Source organism: Dipodomys merriami, unplaced genomic scaffold (assembly GCF_024711535.1).
Source record: "Dipodomys merriami isolate MVZ:Mamm:240054 unplaced genomic scaffold, mDipMer1.0.p SCAF_2039, whole genome shotgun sequence".
NCBI lineage: Eukaryota > Metazoa > Chordata > Mammalia > Rodentia > Heteromyidae > Dipodomys > Dipodomys merriami.
In genome coordinates this window covers 43,082-51,829 of record NW_027203426.1, presented here as the reverse complement: position 1 = coordinate 51,829, position 8,748 = coordinate 43,082, and positions in this window count along the sequence as shown.

Here is an 8,748-nt window from a genome sequence, read left to right as displayed (position 1 = left end):
TTTTTGTAGGCCATTTGAAAATGGAACATTTCTAAGAGAAAACCATAGCCACAGCCACCATAATGTGTTCCTTGGTAACTAGCGGTGCGGTCTCTAGGCTAATTTATGTACTATTCAGGAATCTTAGGGGATTGTATCCCCATGGACAGTTCTTTTGTTCATCAGCTTTGTTTTTGACTTATCAGTCTTGAGCATATTCTTTACCCCACCTATACTTGGAATTGATTGTGAAGATCAAACATTGAGCAGTATATTTACTGTTACAATATTTATTTTATTTTTTTGTGTGCTGATGCTGAATATTGAATTCAAGGTCTTATACTCTTGCTTGGCTTTTTCAGTGGCCTGGTGTGTGCTACTACTTGAGCTATACCTGCACTTCTAGGATTTTGCTCGTTAATCGGAGAGTCCCTTGGACTTTTCTGCCTGGCTGGCTTTAAACCAACATCAGACTGAGCCTCCTGAGTAGCTAGATTACAGGCATGAGCCACTGGTCCCAGACTCTTAAAATATTGCAGCCTCCTGGCTACTTAGGAGAACTGAGATCTGAGTATCTTGGTTTGAAGCCCAAAGAAAAGTGCTTGGGAATCCCAATTAACCAGCAGAAAAGCAGATTGGAGTGTGTGACTCAAGTGATGGAACACCAGCTGTGAGCAGAAAAAAGACAGCAAGAGTATGAAGCCTTGCCTTGAGTTCAAGCCCTCACTATTGGCACAGAAAAAGTGCTCAAACAATAGATTGATAGGTCCATTTAGCAAAATGCATTAAATAATTACTGACATGAAAATCTGTTCATATTTAATTAGAAGTATATAATGATGTTTAAATTAGGTACTTTCTGTTTTTTCACAGTACTAGAGTTTGAGCTTGAGCTTTGAGGCATTGAGCCTGGTTCGTTTGCTTGGCTGGTTCTCTACCACTTGAACCATGCTTCCAGACCATCTCTTTGCTGGTTATTCAGATTTGGTGATTTTATTTCTCCCCAGCCTGGCTTTGTCCAGTTTGGGGGGGAAGTTTTTTTTTTGTTTTTTGTTTTTTGTTTTTTGTTTTTTGTTTTTGTTTTTGTTTTTTGTCATCCGTGGGGCTTGAACTCTGTGCCTGAAAAGCCTGTTCAATTAAACTGAATGAGACCAGGTGCTGGTGATTCTTGCCTCTAATAGCCACATGAGGCTGAGATCTGAGAATTGAGGTTCTTAGCCAGTCTGGGCAGAAAAGTTCATGAGAATCCCATTTTCAGTAACCAGTGGAGCTATGCCTCAAGTGGTCTAAAGCTGTAGCCTTGGGCACAAAAGTTCAGGGACAGTGCCCAGGCTCTGAGTTCAAGGCCCAGGATCAGTACCAAAAAAAAAGTTTATGTAAATGAGATGGTGTTATGGATCTAGGAACTCATTACTGAATTAATAAAGTATATCAGACTGACATGTAGTTCTGTGGTGTAGTGCTTGACTTGTTTCTGTGAGACCCTCGATTCAGTCTTTAGTACTGTAAATGAAAAAAACAGTAGTATTTGGAATAAAATATAGTCTACCTTATCCCTACCTCTAAACAGAAAACATTTATTGTTCTGCAAAGAAATGGAGCCTAAAAATCTTTTAGAAGCCAGGTGGCTGGTGTTTCACACCTATTCTCCTAGCTATTCAGCCTGAGATATGAGGATCAAAATTCTAAGCCAGCCTGGAAGAAAAGTCTGTGTGGCTCTCTTTTGTTCCAATCTGAAAGTGGAACTATGGCTGTAGTAGAGTGACTGTAGCCTTAAGTAAAAAAGCTAAGCAATAGTGGGAGGCTCTGAGTTCAAGCCCCAATATCTGCATACATACTCCCCCCAAAAAGACTTCCAACATTTGTTCTGCCAGTACGTAGAGCTTTGTCATGTCTTGGTGAGATTGTGTTCATTGAAATGAATTCATCAGACTTTATATCCTTGTCTTCCCTTTAATTTGTATTTTATGAAATGCATCCTATAATAGTGTTATTTTAGTAATGTACTATGTATTTATTTGAGGTTGCATTGCACTTATTATCTTCTTCTGTTTTAGTGCTTTTTTAGGACCAAAGGATATATTTCCTTACTCAGAAAATAAGGAAAAGTATGGCAAACCAAATAAACAAAAAGGTTTCAATGAAGGCTTATGGGAGATAGATAACAATCCAAAAGTGAAATTTTCAAGTGTACAGGTGAGTCATTAGATACCCAATTAGTTTAGGAATTATTTATTCAGTCTTGGAGGAAAAAATACCATCATAGCTAGAGGAAAATAAGGTGGCATTTAAGATTAAATAAGATGGCATTTGGATTAAATTGTGTTCTTATTTATGGAATAAACTTTGACTTTTTATGTCTAGATGAACTACTGAAATTATTATACTGCTAAAGAGACCTCAGAAAACTGAGAAATGCTTGGTTATTTACTCCTAAGAATAAAGTTTAATATATTAGATTTAAAGCCATATGTACTGACTTTTTTTTCTTTCTTTCTTTTTGTCAGTTGTGGGACTTGAACTCAGGGTCTGTGCACCATCCCTGATCTCTTCAGCTTAATGCTAGAGCCCTACCACTTGAGCCACAGCACCACTTCTAGTTTTCTTGTAGTTAATTGGTGATAGAGTGTCAGGGACTTCCCTTGCCCAGGCTGGCTTTGAACCTCGATCCTCAGATCTCAGCCTCTTGAGTAGCTAGGATTACAGGAGTGAGCCACCAGTGCCTGGCTTCTACTATATTAGCTCTCAGACATTTCCATACATGCATACAAATTGTTGAAAATGTTTTATTCTATTTTCATAAATGTGTAAAGTACTTAATTTGCCCTCTACTTGGCCCTCTTCCCTCCTGCTAGTACCTGATCACCCAGAAGAGCCTATATTACTTTCCTATCATTCATTTTTTTAAGTGTGTATTACACAAAGGAATTTTGCCATGTTATTTCACATATATACATATATGCTATGTTCAGTTCAGGATATTTTTTTGAAGAGGTCGGTTGTTGGGCTTGAACTCTGGGCTTGGGTGCTGTCTCTGCGCTCTTCAGCTCAAGGTGACAGACCAGGGGGTTGTGTGTGTGTGAGTGTGGGTGGTGTGTGGTGTGTGTGAGCGTGAGTGGTGTGTGTGTGATGTGATTGAGTGTGAGTGCGTGTGGTGTGTGTGGTATGAGTGAGTGACTGAGCGTGTGTGGTGTGTGTGTGTGGTGTGGTATGAGTGTGAGCATGTGGTGTGAGTGTGGTGTGTGTGGTGTGTGGGTGGTGTGATGGTGAGCAAGCATATGTGGTGTGTGTGATTGAGTGTGAGTGTGGTGTGTGTGGTGTGATTGAGTATGAGCATGTAGTGTGTGGTATTTTTGGTGTATGGTGAGTGTGAGCGTGAGTGGTATGGTATGACTGTGTGGTGTGAGTTTGGTATGACTGAGTGTGGTGTGAGAGCTGTAGGTGTGGTGTGGTGTGATTGAGCATGTGTGGTGTATGTGAGTGAGCGTGTATGGTGTGTGGTGTGGTGTATGAGCGTTTGTGGTGTGGAAGTGGTATGATTTTGAATGAGCGTGTGTAGTGTGATCGTGAGTGTGAACGTATGTGGTGTGAGTATAATGGGTGGTGTGATTGAGAGCATGTGTGGTGTGTGGTGTGAGTGGTGTATGGTGTGTGAGTGAGCGTGTGTGTGGTGTAATTGAGTGTGAGCGTGTGGTGTGTGTGGTGTGATTGAATGAGCATGTGTGGTGTGTGTGTTGTGTGGAGTGTGACCGTGTGTGGTGTGTGTGATTGTGTGTGTGGTGTTAGTGTGAGTCATTCCGTTGTCCTAGGTGCTGGGTGTGAATGTTGCCTTATGCTCCGGGCCGCCCTTCTGTGGCTCTCCAGCGAGCAGAGCACAGAGCTTGTGGGTCACCCGCTGCTCTGCGCAGGGCCGGGGTCGTAGGGTCGCTGGGTCAGCGGGGTCAGCGGGGCCAGCGGGGCTGAGGGTTGGCAGGCCCAGCCCGGCCTTGGCTCCCACCCTGACTGTGCCCAACGCCCGCCACTCCGTGGTCCCCGCGGTCCCGGAGGCAGAGGGCGGAGGCTCTCAGTTGGAGGCAATCTGGACCAACTTCACCCTCAGTTCAGAGCAAAGGTTGAGGAGGGCACCTAGCACGGCAGGGAGGTTGGGTGGGGCCCTGTGCCTGGCGGGGGAACTTCCTGGCCAGGCTCTGGGCCCGCCCCCCTGGACAGGGCAGCAGGTGCTGTTCCGCAGGTGGCTGCTGGAGGGCGCTGTCGCCCTGGCCTGCAGAGCTGACAGAGGCCTTGTGCAGCCAGGATCCCATTAGTGGTGGAGGGGTGTCTGGTCCAGCGGGAGGGCTGCCCAGGTCAGGGATGACTTGTCAGCCTGGAGTGGGGAGGCCCACATGGTGGGGATGGAGGGGTGTGGTGGGAGCAGTGGGGGGCGTAGTGGGGGGAGTGTAGGGGGAGGTTCTGGGTGCAGCATGGGAGTTCTGCCCCTGATGACTTTCTTTGCACAGTACCTGATGCCTGGCATTTCCTCAAATCATCTTCACAACACATAGGAGGTGGGCACCACTGCAGCCCCATCTTTTTACACAAGAAGTTAAGTAATTCAGCATCAAGTAATGACATGAACTGGCATTGACTTCAGGTCTGCCAGAGTTGGAGAACTTCGTCTCTTTGTTCCAAAGGAAATTGGACTGTCTGTCTCCAGAATGTGGCTTTGCTCTGTTAAATGGCCCCCGGGCTGGGAAGGTGGCTCAGTGGTAGAGCACTTGCCTTGCATGCCTGAGGCCCTGGGTTCGATTCCTCAGCACCACATAAGCAAAAAGAAAAAAGCCGGAAGTGGTGCTGTGGCTCAAGTGGTAGAGTGCTAGCCTTGAGCTGAAGGGCTGAGGGACAGCCCAGGCCCAGAGTTCAGGCCCCATGACTGGACCCCCCCCCCAAAAAAAAGAAGAAAGAAATGACCCCAATAAAAGCTGTTGTCTTCACTTGAAAGGTAGGGGAATCAGGAGATACTTTAGGTGGGGCATAAAAGCCTGTGCAAACATAAAAGATCATCATTCTATTGTTGATATATATCCTAGTAAGGACATTTTAAATGCAATGCAAACATAACACAGATTCCCTGCTGATGTTTCTAACTTAGCAATTTGTGAGTTCGACTTCTGAGCAGATCTTCATTGAGACACTTGAGTCATAGAGAAAAATAACACTTGGCTTTGGAGTTCATCAACTTGGAAATTTTTTTTTACATTTTTTTTATTGTGAAAATACTGTACAGAGGGGTTACAATTACATGGGCAAGATAATGAGTACATTTCTTATCAAGCATTGTAGCCATCTCCTTTGTTTCCCCTTCCCATCCCTTTACATCCCCCCCCTTCCCCCAATCCTCCCCGCCCCCTCCCCACCGAAGTTGTAAAGTTCGTTTTCGACATGACAACTTGTACTTCTCATTGTCGCAATGGGTCCACCTGTATCCCTGTTTAAATGACTTGTTTTTCCCTTTCCCCTCCACAAATTATACCGACATCAAATACAGTGAAAGCATAGGTTATACTGTGGGGGAAGGACATACAAAGCAACAAAGAATCTTATAAATGCGTTAGAAACAATCGCATGAAAGAAAATATTTTTTTTTAATTTAATTTTATTTTATTTGAGAACATACTGTACAGAGGGGCTACAATTACATGGGCAGGATAATGCATATATTTCTTACCAAGCATTGCAGCCTCCTCCTTTGTTTACCCTTCACCTCCCTTCCCAGCCTCCCCCCTCCCCCCACCCAATTATACCCCCCTCCCCCCCCACACCGACATTGTAAAGTTGGTTTTGACATGACATTTTGTACTTCTCATTGTTGCAACAGGTGCACCTGAATCCTTAAACGACTTGTTTGTCCCCATCTCCTCCACATGTTATACTGACATCAAATATAGTGAAAGCGGGGGTTACACTGTGGGGGAGGGACATAACAAAGCAACAAAGAAATAATCTTATAAATGTGTTAGAAACACATGCATGAAAGAAACGAAAACATTAAAATACATATTTAAGGGTTCATTTTCCTAACATCACATTATCTGACCTTTTCCGCTTGACTCATACCTATACTAGATATTGCAAATAAGGGAAACCATGGGACCTATGCTTCTTTGGGCCTGGCTTACTTCACTTAATATAATTTTTTCCAAACCTTTCCATTTCCTAACAAATGGGGAAATGTCATTCTTTCTGATGGAGGCATAGAATTCCATTGTGTATATATACCACATTTTCTTGATCCATTCATCTACTGAGGGGCATCTGGGTTGGTTCCATATCTTAGCTATGGTAAATAATGCTGCAATAAACATAGTTGTGCTGGTATCTTTAGTGTGGTCTTGTTTGTAAACATTTGGGTAAATGCCCGAAAGTGGGATTGCTGGGTCATAGGGGAGTTCTATGTGAAGTCTTTTGAGGAACCTCCATACTGCTTTCCAAAGTGGTTGAACAAGTTTACACCAACAATGAAGTAAGGTTCCTTTCTGTCCACATCCCCTCCAGCATCTGTTGTTGTTAGAGTTCTTGATTTTTGCTGTTCTAACTGGAGTGAGGTGGTATCTCAATGTTGTTTTTATTTGCATTTCTTTTATGGCTAGGGATGTTGAACATTTCTTCATGTGTCTATTGGCCATCCTTCTTTCTTCTTCAGAGAAGCTTCTCTTTAAGTCTTTCGCCCACTTATTTATTGGGCAGTTGTTTGAAAGAAAACATTTGAATTCATATCTTAGGGTTTATTTCCCTATATCACCTCATCTGACCTTTTCTGCTTGACCCAGACATATACTAGATATTGCAAATAAGGGAAACCATGGGACCTATGTTTCTTTGGGCTTGGCTTACTTCACTTAATATAAATTTCAACTTGGAAATTTTTTTATTTTACTTTGTGAAGACAAGTCCTTACACACATGGAAATGAGAAACTAATTCATAAGTGTACAAGTAAACAGACACAGTTTGTATGCAAGTGTACACAGATGTATTAACTGAAGTATGGTATTTGCAGGGGATAATTCGGAGGGTAAAATTCCTCAGGAAAACAAACTCATAGTCCAACGAAATGAATACCAGGAAACTGGCACTTTAAAGGTATGAGTATGTCAAGTGGAGGGAGGGTGGATGAATGAAGAGAGGAAGGCAACCATAATACTTAACATGTATTCTGTGAAACCAAGAATTGAGAACAGGGCTGGTTTTGGGAGGGTTGGGAGAGAATGATGAAGGGGTGGCATGATCAAGGTGCATTGTATTTATAAACTGATGTGTGCCACCACTGATAACAAAACCACAATATAAAAGGGGCAGCGAACACTGAGAGACATTGGCATAGGTGAGAATTACCTGCCTGACCACTGATAGAACCACACAGGCACTTCAATGGGGAAAGCCATTTCACAGAAATCATCTCAGGGAGACAGTGAATGTTTTGTCTTTAGGGGGTATGCAATATTTGGATGTCATAGAAAGGAAGGATTCGAGGCACGAGCAGGGGTGGTGTGGGAGGAATATGCCTGGTCCCTTACTGTGCTGGTGAGGTGCAGATGGACAGTAGGGTTGCGGTGGAGTCATGGGGAGAGGAGGCTAGAGGAGACCTTGAATGTCACATTGAGGACGGGTTTTGTGCTGCAGCAGCAGAGGACTGTCAGGAGCACAGAGGGAAGATTTCCCCGGTGGTGCTGTGGAGGCAGAGACAGGAACCAGAATACTAATTAGGCGTTCATTGCTAATACGCTCATAGGAGGTGTGGCCAAGTGTAGGATATGAGAGATGTGGAAAGTCAGTATGAAAGCACAGCTGAGTTACTCAAAGACAAATTTCCAAGAGGGTAATGAGAAGAGGAGAAACTCTCTGACACAAAAATAGAACAAGGTGAAGGAATTTGGTGGGGGCTGGTGGTTAAGAAGGTGCCTATTTTGAGATAACGAGCTTGCTTCTGGATGTAATGAGTTTTGATGTGCTGTTAGAATGTGGCGTGTAGACGTCCACATATAAAATTGCCAAGTGCAGATATCTGAATTCTGATGGTGTGAAGCCCTGGAGTGCCAACGTGAACTGTGAAACCAAGAGCTTCTGAAAAATTTAGGCCCCAAACGCTTTTGAGATGTCAAACCTCAACCAGTCACTAAATTATTCACATTTGATTTTGTTCTCATAATGAACAGAGCAAAGAATCCATTTTTTTCGCACAGATTTTTTTTTGAAGTTGGCAAAAATAATGGATTTTAAAGAAGTCATCAATGATCACTGAACTTACTTGGTAGATTCTTTTTTTCTTTTTGGTGAGGAATGACTCACATACTAGAAAGTATAAAATCCAATGGCAGAATATACACATGAGTCCCCCTATATGTACCACTCCCATCAGGAAATGGAACGCTTCCAGCACTCCAAAAAGTGCCTTATAAGTTAAGGTCTCTCCAAGGTGCTACCTTCCAGAATGACTACCACTTTGAACAATATCCACTTAAGTTATTTTTATGCCTTCAGCTCTGTATGAATTGAATCATACAATGATATATCACATACTATATATGATCTTGTATCTGTGATAATATATATCTATCTTTGGTTAAGATGCATTTTTCTAGTATAGTTCATGGAAACAAATCTGGAGACGTGGATGTAATTTACACTTATTGAGGAACCATGCTACCCTAGTACACCAGGCCATCGGCCACGCATAGGGACTTTGTCTGCATTGGTGTACACACACACACACACACACACACACACACACACA